At 45.7% G+C, this 16861-nt stretch overlaps 1 protein-coding gene across 2 annotated transcripts in view; it reads right to left on the reverse strand.

The window, feature by feature from the left end:
• Positions 1-13749, reverse strand: part of LOC129825359 (leucine-rich repeat and fibronectin type-III domain-containing protein 5-like) — a 31902-nt gene extending 18153 nt beyond the window's left edge. The window contains exon 1 of one of the 2 annotated variants that reach the window (XM_055885409.1): positions 13002-13749. The gene's annotated coding sequence lies outside the window, so the exon portion shown is untranslated. Of the gene's footprint in view, positions 1-12814; positions 12964-13001 lie in introns of those variants that run through there. The other variant, XM_055885411.1, reaches the window with a different exon arrangement.
• Positions 13750-16861: the final 3112 nt, after the last annotated feature.

A 16861-nucleotide genomic window follows, 5' to 3' on the forward strand; every position in this document is an offset into this window, starting at 1 on the left:
ATGGCGGTGTTCGCCTTAGCAATCTTATTAGGATAAAGACCTCCTCCATTCCTGCCATTATTGAAAGAGATCGTGATACCTCACATCTCAAAATAGGGTTACTTAATGTTAGATCCCTCACTTCAAAGGCAGTCATAGTCAATGAACTAATCACTGATCATAATCTTGATGTGATTGGCCTGACTGAAACATGGCTTAAGCCTGATGAATTTACTGTGTTAAATGAGGCCTCACCTCCTGGTTACACTAGTGACCATATCCCCCGTGCATCCCGCAAAGGCGGAGGTGTTGCTAACATCTACGATAGCAAATTTCAATTTACAAAAAAAAAAATGGCGTTTTCGTCTTTTGAGCTTCTAGTCATGAAATCTATGCAGCCTACTCAATCACTTTTTATAGCTACTGTTTACAGGCCTCCTGGGCCATATACAGCGTTCCTCTCTGAGTTTCCTGAATTCCTATCAGACCTTGTAGTCATAGCAGATCATATTCTAATTTTTGGTGATTTTAATATTCACATGGAGAAGTCCACAGACCCACTCCAAAAGTCTTTCGGAGCCATCATCGACTCAGTGGGTTTTGTCCAACATGTCTCTGGACCTACTCACTGCCACAGTCATACTCTGGACCTAGTTTTGTCCCATGGAATAAATGTTGTAGATCTTAATGTTTTTCCACATAATCCTGGACTATCGGACCACCATTTTATTACGTTTGCAATCGCAACAAATAATCTGCTCAGACCCCAACCAAGGAGCATCAAAAGTCGTGCTATAAATTCTCAGACAACACAAAAATTCCTTGATGCCCTTCCAGACTCCTTCTGCCTACCCAAGGACGTCAGAGGACAAAAATCAGTTAACCACTTAACTGAGGAACTCAATTTAACCTTGCGCAATACCCTAGATGCAGTTGCACCCCTAAAAACGAAAAACATTTGTCATAAGAAACTAGCTCCCTGGTATACAGAAAATACCCGAGCTTTGAAGCAAGCTTCCAGGAAATTGGAACGGAAATGGCGCCACACAAAACTGGAAGTCTTCCGACTAGCTTGGAAAGACAGTACCGTGCAGTACCGAAGAGCCCTCACTGCTGCTCGATCATCCTACTTTTCCAACTTAATCGAGGAAAATAAGAACAATCCAAAATTTCTTTTTGATACTGTTGCAAAGCTAACTAAAAAGCAGCATTCCCCAAGAGAGGATGGCTTTCACTTCAGCAGTAATAAATTCATGAACTTCTTTGAGGAAAAGATCATGACCATTAGAAAGCAAATTACGGACTCCTCTTTGAATCTGCGTATTCCTCCAGGGCTTAGCTGTCCTGGATCTGCACAGCTCTGCGAGGGCCTGGGATCGGGAGAGACACTTAAGTGTTTTAGTACTATATCTCTTGACACAATGATGAAAATAATCATGGCCTCTAAACCTTCAAGCTGCATACTGGATCCTATTCCTACTAAACTGCTGAAGGAGCTGCTTCCTGTGCTTGGCCCACCTATGTTGAACATAATAAACAGCTCTCTATCCACCGGATGTGTACCAAACTCACTAAAAGTGGCAGTGATAAAGCCTCTCTTGAAAAAGCCAAACCTTGACCCGGAAAATATAAAAAACTATCGGCCTATATCGAATCTTCCATTCCTCTCAAAAATTTTAGAAAAAGCTGTTGCGCAGCAGCTCACTGCCTTTCTGAAGACAAACAATGTATACGAAATGCTTCAGTCTGGTTTTAGACCCCATCACAGCACTGAGACTGCACTTGTGAAGGTGGTAAATTACCTTTTAATGGCGTCAGACCGAGGCTCTGCATCTGTCCTCGTGCTACTAGACCTTAGTGCTGCCTTTGACACCATCGATCACCACATTCTTTTGGAGAGACTGGATACCCAAATTGGTCTACACGGACAAGTTCTGGCCTGGTTTAGATCTTACCTGTCGGAAAGATATCCGTTTGTCTCTGTGAATGGTCTGTCCTCTGACAAATCAACTGTACATTTCGGTGTTCCTCAAGGTTCCGTTTTAGGACCACTATTGTTTTCACTATATATTTTACCTCTTGGGGATGTTATTCGAAAACATAATGTTAACTTTCACTGCTATGCGGATGACACACAGCTGTACATTTCAATGAAACATGGTGAAGCCCCAAAATTGCCCTCGCTAGAAGCCTGTGTTTCAGACATAAGGAAGTGGATGGCTGAAAACTTTCTACTTTTAAACTCGGACAAAACAGAGATGCTTGTTCTAGGTCCCAAGAAACAAAGAGATCTTCTGTTAAATCTGACAATTCATCTTGATGGTTGTAAAGTCGTCTCAAATAAAACTGTGAAGGACCTCGGCGTTACTCTTGACCCTGATCTCTCTTTTGACGAACATATCAAGACTGTTTCAAGGACAGCTTTTTTCCATCTACGTAACATTGCAAAAATCAGAAATTTTCTGTCCAAAAATGATGCAGAAAAATTAATCCATGCATTTGTTACTTCTAGGTTAGACTACTGCAATGCTCTACTTTCCGGCTACCCGGATAAAGCACTAAATAAACTTCAGTTAGTGCTAAATACGGCTGCTAGAATCCTGACTAGAACCAAGAAATTTGATCATATTACTCCAGTGCTAGCTTCCCTACACTGGCTTCCTGTTAAGGCAAGGGCTGATTTCAAGGTTTTACTGTTAACCTATAAAGCGTTACATGGGCTTGCTCCTACCTATCTTTCCGAGTTGGTCCTGCCGTACATACCTACACGTACGCTACGGTCACAAGACGCAGGCCTCCTAATTGTCCCTAAAATTTCTAAGCAAACAGCTGGAGGCAGGGCTTTCTCCTATAGATCTCCATTTTTATGGAACAGTCTGCCTACCCATGTGAGAGACGCAGACTCGGTCTCAACCTTTAAGTCTTTACTGAAGACTTATCTCTTCAGTAGGTCATATGATTGAGTGTAGTCTGGCCCAGGAGTGTGAAGGTGAACGGAAAGGCTCTGGAGCAACGAACCGCCCTTGCTGTCTCTCCAGGGCCGGTTCCCCTCTCTCCACTGGGATTCTCTGCCTCTAACCCTGTTACTGGGGCTGAGTCACTGGCTTGCTGGTGCTCTTTCATGCCGTCCCTAGGAGGGGTGCGTCACTTGAGTGGGTTGAGTTACTGACGTGAACTTCCTGTCTGGGTTGGCGACCCCCCTTGGTTGTGCTGTGGTGGAGACCTTTGTGGGCTATACTCGGCCTTGTCTCAGGATTGTAAGTTGGTGGTTGAGGATATCCCTCTAGTGGTGTGGGGGCTGTGCTTTGGCAGAGTGGGTGGGGTTATATCCTTCCTGTTTGGCCCTGTCCGGGGGTTTCTTCGGATGGGGCCACAGTGTCTCCTGACCGCTCCTGTCTCAGCCTCCAGTATTTATGCTGCAGTAGTTTATGTGTCGGGGGGCTAGGGTCAGTTGGTTATACCTGGAGTACTTCTCCTGTCTTATCCAGTGTCCTGTGTGAATTTAAGTATGCTCTCTCTAATTCTCTCGTTCTCTCTTTCTCTCTGAGAACCTGAGCCCTAGGACCATACGTCAGGACTACCGGGCATGCTGACACCTTGCTGTCCCCAGTCCGCCCGGCCTTGCTGCTATTCCAGTTTCAACTGTTTCTGCCTGCGGTTACGAAACCCCTACCTGTCCCAGACCTGCTGTTTTCAACTCTTAATGATCGGCTATGAAAAGCCAACTGAGATTTATTCCTGATTATTATTTGACCATGCTTGTCATTTATGAACATTTTGAAAATCTTGGCTCTCTCTAATTTTCTCCTTCTCTCTTTCTTTCTCTCGGAGGACCTGGGCCCTAGGACCATGCGTCGGGACTGCCGCCCGTGGTGACTCCTTGCTGTCCCCAGTCCGCCTGGCCTTGCTGCTATTCCAGTTTCAGCTGTTCTGCCTGCGGTTATGGAACCGCCACCTGTCCCAGACCTGTTGTTTTTCAACTCTTAATGATCAGCTATGAAAAGCCAACTGAAAATTATTCATGATTATTATTTGACCATGCTTGTCACTTATGAACATTTTTGAACATCTTGGCATAGTTCTGTTATAATCTCCACCCGGCACAGCCAGAAGAGGACTGGCCACCCCTCATAGCCTGGTTCCTCTCTAGGTTTCTTCCTAGGTTTTGGCCTTTCTAGGGAGTTTTTCCTAGCCACCGTGCTTCTACACCTGCATTCTAGCTGTTTGGGGTTTTAGGCTGGGTTTCTGTACAGCACTTCGAGATATTATCTGATGTACGAAGGGCTATATAAAATAAAATTGATTGATTGATTGATCGAGCAGTAAAATCAGATTTAAAAAACACCTCATGGCACAACATGGACTGTGAAGAGACACACACACAAACACACACGCATACGCACACACACTAACACATGTTCCTAATTGAAAGCAGCTTGCTAGACAACCTCCAGCTATACAGAGACACTCAGGGGCAGCAGCAGCATACCATTGTTCTAGTAGAGGATATCTACTGTATGCTTTCCCTGGGGCAGTGATCGCCCATAAAAAAAGCCTTATGCAGCATCATACACACGCACACACACACACACACACACACACACACACACACACACACACACACACACACACACACACACACACACACACACACACACACACACACACACACACACACACACACACACACACACACACACACACACACACACACACACTTCCTTCTGCAGCAGGCCCAGTCAGGTCACGAGGGATCTGTTTTCAGATGGTCTAACGTATGCTGGGGCTCATGTAGAGAGAGCTACTGCATCATCACACTCTGCTGCTAGTCTGGGGGAGAGAGAGGGGGAGAGAAAGAGAGGGGGGGGGGGAGAGACTTATACAGGATACTAACATCAAAATGAAAACCTTCAGTCAAAATCTAAATAAATCTAAAACCTTGATTTTGGACAAAATTACCTGAATTGACGATTACTATTAAGGACTATCAAGAAAAAACTTCTAACAAACCAAAATCTGCAGAAGAAACACAGCAGAACCTGGAAATACCATCCAACACAAAACTGAGTGAGTAATATTCAGTCTGAAGCTACTTCTGAAGCCAAAAAGTAAAATACAATAATCTCTAGGTTATTTTGTTATATAAAGCTAAGTTAATAAGTATACTAAGCTACCAAGCTCAACCAAGCTAATTGAAGAGACCTGGCGGCACCTTCAATTAGCACTGAAGTGTGAAGTCAGATGTGTGAAAACTCTTGAGCCCAAAAATGGCAGGAGAGTCACCGCCCCCCACCCAAATGCAGAGGTTTTTGAAGCCCCAATGGCTTATCCCTGTCCAGAGGTCATGGTCATTACAATACAGTACCCCTGGATGTTAAAAATAACCCTGCAAGGAATAAGTACAAAAAAAGCTCCTCAAGGACAATCCAGAGACACTATTTGCTGACAGCTACAAGGAGGGGAACGTAAGCAACTTAATATTCCACACAGACCATCCCCTGGCATGGCACAGTGCTATAAGAGTACACTACCCCTATGTCAAGAGAGAGGGTATTGGCCCAGGATGGAAACCATATTGAGAAAATTGAAACAACCTCTGTCAACGTGTACAAGTCTGGGACAGTAATGGTGCAGGGCATCTTCATACATTTCCAGCAGGAATTTTACGGGATCAAAGAGAGCGCACAGCAGGAAAAGCTCTCTCTCTGTGATAACTTACCCATCCTGAGTGAGTCTGATCTCTTCAAACTGTCCTGCAGATGAGGAGAGTCACCCCCCAGCACTGAACACACCCAGGTCCCACAACTGCACTGCTCCTCCATCATTGAGAGGGATAAATCCACAGAGCTGGAGAGAGACATGGTGGAGCTCAGAGAGCTAGTTCACACAATCCAGACAGAAAAAGCCTACAAAACAGGCAAGCACAACAACACCCCCCCAAACAAGACCCGAAGGGCAGAAGGTGGAGATGGACGGCTGTCTGAGAGAGCTGGCTGCTCTACAGACTGAGGTGAGAGAACTTAAGAGGTACACATGCCACTGAAGGATGAGGTCAGAAAGCTGAGGTGTGACAGAGAGCAGAACAGCCCACCACAGACCCGGAACACAACCTCAACACCACGATGGGACAGACAACAAGGACCCACCAACCCAACAGACCCCACCCTCCCTAACAGCCCTCCTGTCAGCTCCCCCGATAGCCCTCCTGACAACCCCCCCACACCCACTGAGGACACACAAAAGCCAGAGATTGTGCTCCTCATTGACTCAAAGAGAATAAACTTTTTCCCAAACACAAAGTGGCTAAACTCTGGTGCCTAAACACTAGGCATGCCCTGGAGCTGTGTCAGAGGACAGACTAGGGACCCCAGCCACATCTTAACTCACACGGGCACAAATGACCTGAGGGCCCAGCAGGAAAAGGTGTCAACAGCACTCAAGGGAGTGATTGAAAAAGCTTATTCCACTATCCCCAACGCACAAGTGGTTATCTCCAACTTGCTTGAAAAAATAAAGGAGAGCCGCACTCTCTCGGAGCTCAGATGCAAAAATGTAATGTCCAACATTTCGACAGACAAACTGTCTTCGTCAGGGTATATCTCCACCCTGCTACCACAAAAATACTTTCACCCTGCCACCATACAGCAGGTGAATACAAGCATTTCATGAGACTGTGCCTCAAAACCTAATGTATACCTGGCCCACCACTCCACCATGGACTTGAATAGCCTTTATGACCAGGTCCATTTTGGTGGCGCCTCTGGACTGGGGGCCCTCGTTGCATGCCCCGGACTGGGGACCCTCGCTGCAGGCCCCGGACTGGGGACCCTCGCTGTAAGCCCAGGACTGGGGACCCTCGCTGCAGGCCCCGGACTGGGGACCCTCGCTGCAGGCCCCGGACTGGGGACCGTCGCTGGAGGCTCCGGACTGGGGACCGTCGCTGGAGGCTCCGGACTGGAGACCGTCGCTGGAGGCTCCGGACTGGAGACCGTCGCTGCAGGCTCCGGACAGCGGATCAATACTGGAGGCTTCATGCCATGGATCCTTATTGCAGGCTCCGGGCCATGGACCATCACTGGAGGCTTTGTGCCATGAATCATCACTGGAGGCTTCGTGCCGTGGATCATCACTGGAGGCTTCGTGCCGTGGATCATCACTGGAGGCTTCGTGCCGTGGATCATCACTGGAGGCTTCGAGCCGTAGATCATCACTGGAGGCTTCGTGCCGTGGATCATCACTGGAGCCTTCGTTCTTGGAGTAGGCACTGGATACACTGGGCCGTGGAGGCGCACTGGAGGTCTCAAGCGTAGAGCCTGCACAACCCGTCCTGGCTGGATGGTTACCTTCGCCCGGCAAAGGCGGGGCGCTGGCACAGGATGCACTGGGCTGTGCAGATGCACCGGAGACACAGTGCGCAGAGCCGGCGCAGGATATCCTGGGCCGTAGAGACGCACTGGCGGCCAGATGCGCTGAGCCGGCACCATCCGTCCTGGCTGGATGCCCACTCTAGCCCGGCCGATGCGGGGAGCTGGAATGTAGCGCACCGGGCTGTGAACTCGCACTGGAGCCACCGTGCGCTCCACCGCATAACACAGTGCCTGACCAGTACCACGCTCCTTATGGTAAGCACGAGGAGTTGGCTCAGGTCTGAATCCTGACTCTGCCACACTCCCGTCCTCCCGGTCTTTTGTGCCAGCCGTGACCCTGTGGAATCCTGGGCCCTTTTTCTCTCTGCCTCCGCTTTCCTCGCTGCTTCACCTGCTCCCAGGGCAGGCAATCCTTTCCCGCCAGGATCTCCTCCCACGTCCAGGATCCTTTCCCAATCAGGATGTCCTCCCATGTCCATTCCTCCTTACCACGCTGCTTGGTCCGTTTGTGGTGGGTAGTTCTGTCACGAACGTCTTCAGGGTGGAAATGACCGGACCAAGGTGCAGCGTAGTTAGCGTACATTTCTTTTCATTTATGAATGTCGCAAACAAAAACAAGAAACAACAAAACGAACGTGAAGCTGACTATGGCTATACAGGCCACTAACACAGACAACCACCAGCCACACCCCAAGCAAACCCTGGCCACACCCAATATAGCCCCCCCATATCAGACCTATGTCTCTTCTGCCCACCCCATGCCCCCCACCCCTGCGGCAGGACATATGCCCAGGCCGTGAGCAGAGCAACAGGCCCAACCCCCACTATTACACCCGCCCAAGCCGCATCCTGCGACCTAAGAAGTTGCCCTAGAGCACACAAAAAAACTAGACAAACCTCGGCCTAAACATCAGCGCCACATGTAACTTCCACAAAGCTGTGAACGATCTGAGCGACAAGGATAGAAGGGCTTTCAATGTCATCAAAAGGAACAGAAATTGAACATACCAATTAGGATCTGGCAAAAAATTAAAGATTTATGGTTGTGAGGTCTGGGGTCCACTCACATACCAAGAATTCACAAAATGGGACAAACACCAAATTGAGACTCTATATGCAGAATTCTGCAAAATATCCTTTGTGTACAATGTAAAACACCAAATAATGCATGCAAAACAGAATTAGGCCGATACCCGCTAATTATTAAAATCCAGAAAATAGCCTTTAAATTCTACAATTACCTACAAGGAAGCGATTCCTAAACCTTCCATAACAAAGCCATCACCTACAGTGAAAAGAATCTGGAGAAAAGCCGCCTAAGCAAGCTGGTCCTGGGGCTCTGTCCGGAAACACAAACAGACCCCACAGAGCCCCAGGACAGCAATACAATTAGAAAACAAAAATATAATTATTTGACACATTGGAAAGAATTTACAAAAATGCATAGCCTTGCTATTGAGAAAAGCCGCTGAAGGCAGACCTGGCACTCAAGAGAAGACAGGCTATGTGCACACTGCCCACAAAATGAGGTGGAAACTGAGCTGCACTTCCTAACCTCCTGCCAAATGTAAAACCATATTAGAGACACACAGGCCTCAGATTACACAGACCCACAAAGAATTTGAAAATAAATAAAATATTTATAAACTCCCATATCTATTGGGTGAAATACCACAGTGTGCAATCTCAGCAGCAAGATTTGTGACCTGTTGCCACAAGAAAAGGGCAACCAGTGAAGAACAAACACCATTATAAATACAACCTATATATCTGTTTATTTATTTTCCCTTTTGTACTTGTTGTTTCATATTTCACAAGGAGGAACAGATTAAGGGCATGGTAGCATTCCAAATACCCTTATGCTGATGTAAACACTTTCCGATTTGTTGACCTGGAGGGAATTGTTCAACACATTAGATAGTTTGATTAAAAACATTCCTTAATTAAACTGTCAGGTTGGGTTTAAATGGTTTAAGTAGGTCAGACCTGAACACATCATCCTGTGTGTGTGTGTGTGTGTGTGTGTGTGTGTGTGTGTGTGTGTGTGTGTGTGTGTGTGTGTGTGTGTGTGTGTGTGTGTGTGTGTGTGTGTGTGTGTGTGTGTGAATGCGAGTGAGTGAGTGAGTGAGTGAGTGAGTGAGTGAGTGAGTGAGTGAGTGAGAGACAGAGCGAGTGAGAGTGTGTGTGTGCCTACGGGTTTGTGAAACAGAGACTGTGTGTTTGTTGAAAGAGCAATTTATATCAGTGTGTCTGCCAACCTTAATGCCAACACGATTAAGGTTGGCAGCTCTTGGGTGACATTCTTGATACCATGGCAACACCAAAACAACACTTTGGGCTGGCATGTATTTAAAGGTTCATTCTCAGACAACCCAATACTGCATAGAGCCAGTACTATTGTATTTTATTGACCTTTTGGATTCCAATTCTACTATTGCAGAGAGGTATACTACGATTGAAGCTAGATCTACTCAGGGTTTTCTAAAGTTAGCCAGCTTCAGTTAGCTTCACATTCCAGCTCAGGCTTTATCCGTACTACGACAGTGGATATTGCTTGTCCGCCTAACGCTAACTATAACAGTCTTGTAACTGCGTGTGCAGGTCGCACATAAATAGTCAAACACAACTCTTCATTGAAACAAGCGAGTCAGTGCCACGTTTTTTGTATTTGTTGCCGAAATCAAAAGGAGAGAAGTTGTCTTGCAAATTCAGCAACTAGGTGTGAAATAGGCTTTTTGAAGTGTCGTCTTTACTTTATTACTTATCGTTAATGCCGTCTTTGGTGTGCTTATCAATGCACCAGCTCCTTTTTCCCTCACTCCTATCAATACAAAATTGTATTAAGGCACAAACAAGTTTTACTGTGTGTGAAGTTTCAAATGCATTCCCAATTGATAAATGTCTAATGTGATAGGTATTCCTCAAATGAAGAGGATGATAATGCAATCTTTGCCAGATGGAGGGGATCTGATTTCATTGGTACTCAAACAAGGGGCCAGGGTTCCGGTCTGGAAGCACGCTTTGACAGCACCTACAATATTGTTTCGGTACTGCAGTTTATCTGAATCACGGCCGAGAAAGACAATTCCCATTGACCGCCCCATAGACAAGTCAAATTTGAACATTCCTAATAAGACACTATAGTCATCACCTTTGTACACCAAACATGCATTGAATTATTCAAATTATTGTCGCTGAGGCCGATTTTTTCCCCCCCCATCACTCACAACTGAAGATATTCATGCTCTGATGTCATGACCCCAGCTAGCCAGGGTACGTTCCGGTTGGCTTGTTTAGCTGTCCGCGTGCTCTGTCAGAGTCCCGGGGCATGTTGGCTAGTGCGCAGGCGGAGTAATCCCAGTAAGAAAGATGGCAGAAACCACGAAACAGCATATGCGAATGTGAGTAGATTACATTGTAATTTCTCTATTGATTTGTTGTTAATAAAATAAAATGTAATTTAAAAAATAAAATAAAAATTACATTGACAACAAAGGTCGGGCATCTTGGAGGCAGTCTCTAGTTGTTATTATACCTCACTGCTCTCAACTCGCAGCTCAGCCACTTCATTCAGGATAAATGGAGTTAGCACTGTGTTAGCCTGTGTTAGCCCGGGAGCAGGTTAGTTCTGAAGGATTCGTTGCCATAGAAATGTACCTGGCTAAAAGGTGAGCCACTTCCGTGGTACCGGTTATCCAGAGTTGAACTCAGAGTTGACCAAAGTTACCCCACTAACTCCTTAAACCATGTACGTAGTTTAGGGCTCTGGTCCTGTTCATAGATAACTGCTGGTATTTTGTTTGCCATTGTGGTCATACTTTATTGATTTCTGAACGTTGGAGGAAAAAGTGAATTACATTTAGGGTGGCTGAAGGAATGGGGTGACTGAATCAAACTGATCTTATAGGTCTTTCTGTCTCACTTACACACACACACACCGTCAGACACGGAGGCATAAAATAATGCTTCATACCTTCCATTTTCTTCCCACTGATATAAGATAAGTAACCTGGTTTAAGTGAGCTTAACCCTGGACGTAATGAGCTGCCAGCTACATTCTCTAGTGGATGAGATCCCAAAGGGCTGTGAGGTCTGGGGTGTTGCTGGTTCAGTTTCACCATGGAGAAGGGCATCTTAGCATGCTGAGTGAACAGGCCCCGCTGTATCAATAGAACTGCCTTGAGAGCTTTCTGAATTGTTCATTGAGGTGTGAGACTTCCTTTTCCCTTTGGCCTGAAGATTCAAAAATGCATCTGTTGTTGTTGTTTTTTATAGAGAATGCTTATTTCTCCTGGCAAATACATCCAATTCCTATTGAATATGTTGTGCTTTCAGCAAGCTACTGTGGCGTAGGCAATAGATTGGTCGATGTGCTCATTCTGCTTAAGCCCAAGCCACAGCTCTTTTTATGGGTTGGTGGTGGAAGGAACTATACTATTTTCTATGCACATCTCTCACTTTTTAGACTACGAATCATGCTTGTGAAAGACATAAGCCTTGTCTTCAATGGGAAGGCTATGTGGTGATGAATATTGTTAATGTGTGATATTGAATATAGAAAGTAATCAAAGATGAAGTTGTAGCCTTTCTGGCAGTCAGCAAACAGAATCAGTGAAATTAGTCATTCAGGGGTTATAGTGTGCCAGTCACAATGGTGCCTCTCAGGCTCCCATGAATAATAAGATAGATGATATCCAACACAGACACAAAAATAAGAAACACGTTTATAGGGTCACATATTCACATGTCAGAGACCTGTATCAACATAAATCTATACCTTGTCCAGTCGTTAATTAATTTGGCTACTTTAGTCAATCCAGGCTAATTTATTATATGCTATATAACAACATAACAAGTGAATGACAAATGCCTCATTTGCATTTTAGTAAGGGACGTTTATGGCATTAATTAAGCGTGGGCATATTTCCTTCTCTCTTAGCACTGCACGTTATCTTGGTTGGACTGATAAGAACTCATATCATGCCGAGCACGAGCGCAGTCAATTCATATCTTAATTCAATCTGATGTGATCCACCATGCATCTGTAAGTGGACAAGACGAGAATGGGTACATTACATGATTCTCAATTTCACCTAGAAAAAGAAAAGAAAAACCTCAACATGCAAGCAATGGGGTTCTATAAATACACATTTAATCTGACCGCGCCTTTCTCATCATATGATGGGAATTTTTGACCTTGCAGTGTTATAGTGTTATGGGGCTCCCGAGTGCCGCAGCGGTCTAAGGCTCTGCATCTCAGTGCAAGAGGCGCCCTACAGTCCCTGGTTCGAATCCAGGCTGTATCACACCCGGCCGTGATTGGGAGTCCCATAGGGCGGCGCACAATTGGCACAGCGTCGTCTGGGTAGGCCGTCATTGTAAATAAGAATTAGTTCTTAACTGACTTGCCTAGTTAAATAAAAAAATAAAAAAAGCTTTTCAACCATACTATTTAGGAGATTACTCACGTTTTCACATAGCCTACTCCGGCGTGAGAGAGGCAATTGAGATGGGAGCCTCATTGCACTAAAAACTGTACCACTGCTCCCCATGCAATTTCTTCAAATGCGATTCCCCAAAAGAGTTCAACAGCAATGTGATGCGGAGGCTAACGTTTAATGTATGGTAGGCTATAAAATATAGGTAAAAGTTTACCTTGAAGACGGAACATCAGTTATGTTCGATCCAGGGTAGTACCGCGTACATTCTTCCCCAAATGCTGTTATGAGCGCCAATGCATTTTGACAGAATTATGTGCAATGTAAATGGGGGTTCCTTGACTCAGGACACCAAAAAAATTGCGCTGGATCCTACAATAGTTTGTGACAATGGCCATCGAAACCACTGATGCCCTTCAAGAAATCCATGACCAGCATACAAAGCAACATTCCAAGGCTTTCCTTCCCCAGTTTATCTTCGTGGAAAATGCTCACTGGAAGTTGCCTATCTAAAAAAAAAAAAAAAAAACTGCAGGTGAATAGGGTCCCGCTGTCGCTTTGATGGTGCCGCTTTCCAGCTTCAACTCAGTGGCTTGACTCTGCGCATTCCACCCGCATGCACCGTTTAGCAGGGAAAACGCCTTTGAAGAGACAGGCAGCTATCTATTCGGCGCTGTCTACTGACGGCGGGTGCTGAATTAGGATCGCGTTACAGCAGCCAAATGTTTGCATCGCTTTTTGTCGGCAGGTCCGCGGATGATATGCTGGCTCAACGCGACCTAATTCAGACGGACACCCCGCCAGATCCAATGTGTCCTCCGGTCTGGACGTCACAGAAGTCGTTGACTACTGTCAACCTTTCCCCGCCACCGAGCCAGCTCCATTTCGCGGGTGACTGGAGGCGCTGTGCTTGGAATGGTAATAGAGGGTGCCCACAGCACTAGGGACCATTTGTGCATTTATCCAGACAGATGCAGTGCTTCCCAGCACAATCTTAAAACTGTAGTTTACTGATTCATTAATTTAGTCAGAACTCAACTGAGAATGCAGTATTCCTATAGTATGCAAATATATACACTGCTCAAAAAAATTAAGTGAACACTTAAACAACACAATGTAACTCCAAGTCAATCACACTTCTGTGAAATCAAACTGTCCACTTAGGAAGCAACACTGATTGACAATAAATTTCACATGCTGTTGTGCAAATGGTATTGACAAAAGGTCGAAATTATAGGCAATTAGCAAGACACCTGCAATAAAGGAGTGGTTCTGCAGGTGGTGACCACAGACCACTTCTCAGTTCCTATGCTTCCTGGCTGATGTTTTGGTCACTTTTGAATGCTCACTCTAGTGGTAGCATGAGACGGAGTCTACAACCCACACAAGTGGCTCAGGTAGTGCAGCTCATCCAGGATGGCACATCAATGCGAGCTGTGGCAAGAAGGTTTGCTGTGTCTGTCAGCGTAGTGTCCAGAGCATGGAGGCGCTACCAGGAGACAGGCCAGTACATCAGGAGACGTGGAGGAGGGCGTAGGAGGGCAACAACCCAGCAGCAGGACCGCTACCTCCGCCTTAGTGCAAGGAGGAGCACTGCCAGAGCCCTGCAAAATGACCTCCAGCAGGCCACAAATGTGCTTGTGTCTGCTCAAACGGTCAGAAACAGACTCCATGAGGGTGGTGTGAGGGCCCGACGTCCACAGGTGGGGGTTGTGCTTACAGCCCAACACCGTGCAGGACGTTTGGCATTTGCCAGAGAACACCAAGATTGGCAAATTCGCCACTGGCGCCCTGTGCTCTTCACAGATGAAAGCAGGTTCACACTGAGCACATGTGACAGAGTCTGGAGACGCCGTGGAGAACGTTCTGCTGCCTGCAACATCCTCCAGCATGAACGGTTTGGCGGTGGGTCAGTCATGGTGTGGGGTGGCATTTCTTCGGGGGGCCGCAAAGCCCTCCATGTGCTCGCCAGAGGTAGCCTGACTGCCATTAGGTACCGAGGTGAGATCCTCAGACCCCTTGTGAGACCATATGCTGGTGCGGTTGGCCCTGGGTTCTTTCTAATGCAAGACAATGCTTGACCTCATGTGGCTGGAGTGTGTCAGCAGTTCCTGCAAGAGGAAGGCATTGATGCTATGGACTGGCCCGCCCGTTCCCCAGACCTGAATCCAATTGAGCACATCTGGGACAACATGTTTCGCTCCATCCACCAACGCCACGTTGCACCACAGACTGTCCAGGAGTTGGCGGATGCTTTAGTCCAGGTCTGGGAGGAGATCCCTCAGGAGACCATCCGCCACCTCATCAGGAGCATGCCCAGGCGTTGTAGGGAGGTCATACAAGCACGTGGAGGCCACACACACTACTGAGCCTCATTTTGACTTGTTTTAAGGACATTACATCAAAGTTGGATCAGCCTGTAGTGTGGTTTTCCACTTTAATTTTGAGTGTGACTCCAAATCCAGACCTCCATGGGTTGATAAATTTGATTTCCATTGATAATATTTGGGTGATTTTGTTGTCAGCACATTCAACTATGTAAAGAAAAAAGTATTTAATAAGAATGTTTCATTCATTCAGATCTAGGATGTGTTATTTTAGTGTTCCCTTTATTTTTTGAGCAGTGTATATAAAATAAATATGAATTACCATCTTATTTATCATCACAAATAATTATGAGCTCACCACATTTATGAGCAAGCACTAAGCCAATTAAGCTCAATGATTTGATGCAGTGAGACATACACACACACAATCTAATTGGTGCATAATAAGAATAGATCTGCTGCAGCTCTGCAAACAAATAAAGCACACAAATAACAGCAACTGTAGCCTAGGCACCTGTGGTTAGGACCCTATATATAATATCCTTACAATGTGTATCATGTACTGGCAAATTGAAGAACAGCCTTATACCATATGCTAATTTCAGCATCTTTCAACCTAACAATTTCTGCATTATACAAGGCAACATCCTTCTCATGTTTGGCAAGAAAATGACAGGTTGGCTATAACCACCTTGGCAAGAAAATGACAGGTTGGCTATAACCATCTTGGCAAGAAAATGACAGGTTGGCTATAACCACCTTGGCAAGAAAATGACAGGTTGGCTATAACCACCTTGGCAAGAAAATGACAGGTTGGCTATAACCACCTTGGCAAGAAAATGACAGGTTGGCTATAACCACCTTGGCAAGAAAATGACAGGTTGGCTATAACCGCCTTGGCAAGAAAGTGACAGGTTGGCTATAACCACCTTGGCAAGAAAATGACAGGTTGGCTATAACTGCCTTGGCACTCCCTGCTTTGCCTCTGGCACCTACTCCTCAGGCTAAAGCACAGGGCTAGCCACAGGCTATTGCTGATGTGTTTATGTAATGGAGGTGCTTCAGTGATTTACAACCTTGCTTGAGACCTGAAGACTTGCGTTAGCTACCTGAGCTGTGTAGGCTTTAGATCAGCGGGCTAACATGGTATTGTGGCATGAAGAAGTGATGAAGATGCCTGGGAATGATACGTCTGATGTCATCTTATCATCTTCTGCACTTCTTCACGTTGAAAATGCACTTAACACAGGTGTTCTCTGAGTGCGTTCTCTTAACAGGAAATATGACTCTTCCTCAGAACAAATACATTCCTGCCTCTTACCACAGCAATTCATAATACACAAAGTGTTGGGTTTCATCTAATACAGCACTACACTGAGGATCTCTACTGCAGATCAATACAGCCTCATTCAGCCACTGTATACAGGCACGGTTCAGATCAACAAGGACAGCTTGTGCCCAAGGTGTTGGAATGAAGGGATTTGTGGTAATTTCAAGAGCCTTTTGAGTTTTGCTCTGTCTAATACATTATTTTAGAATGCAGAAAACGACATACTGTTGTTGTACCTTGCATTACCTAGTTAATCAATAAAGGACATTGTAATGAGGAAACTGTGTGCCAACTGTTCATGGACCAATTGAGTATTCATTTCATTCAATAAACCTTCATACTCTGTCGGTCCATGCATAAGTGGAACATAGCCTTAAGGGGCCCTTGGCTTAGAATATTTATCTGTTTTTATGCACACTA

Source organism: Salvelinus fontinalis, chromosome 27 (assembly GCF_029448725.1).
Source record: "Salvelinus fontinalis isolate EN_2023a chromosome 27, ASM2944872v1, whole genome shotgun sequence".
NCBI lineage: Eukaryota > Metazoa > Chordata > Actinopteri > Salmoniformes > Salmonidae > Salvelinus > Salvelinus fontinalis.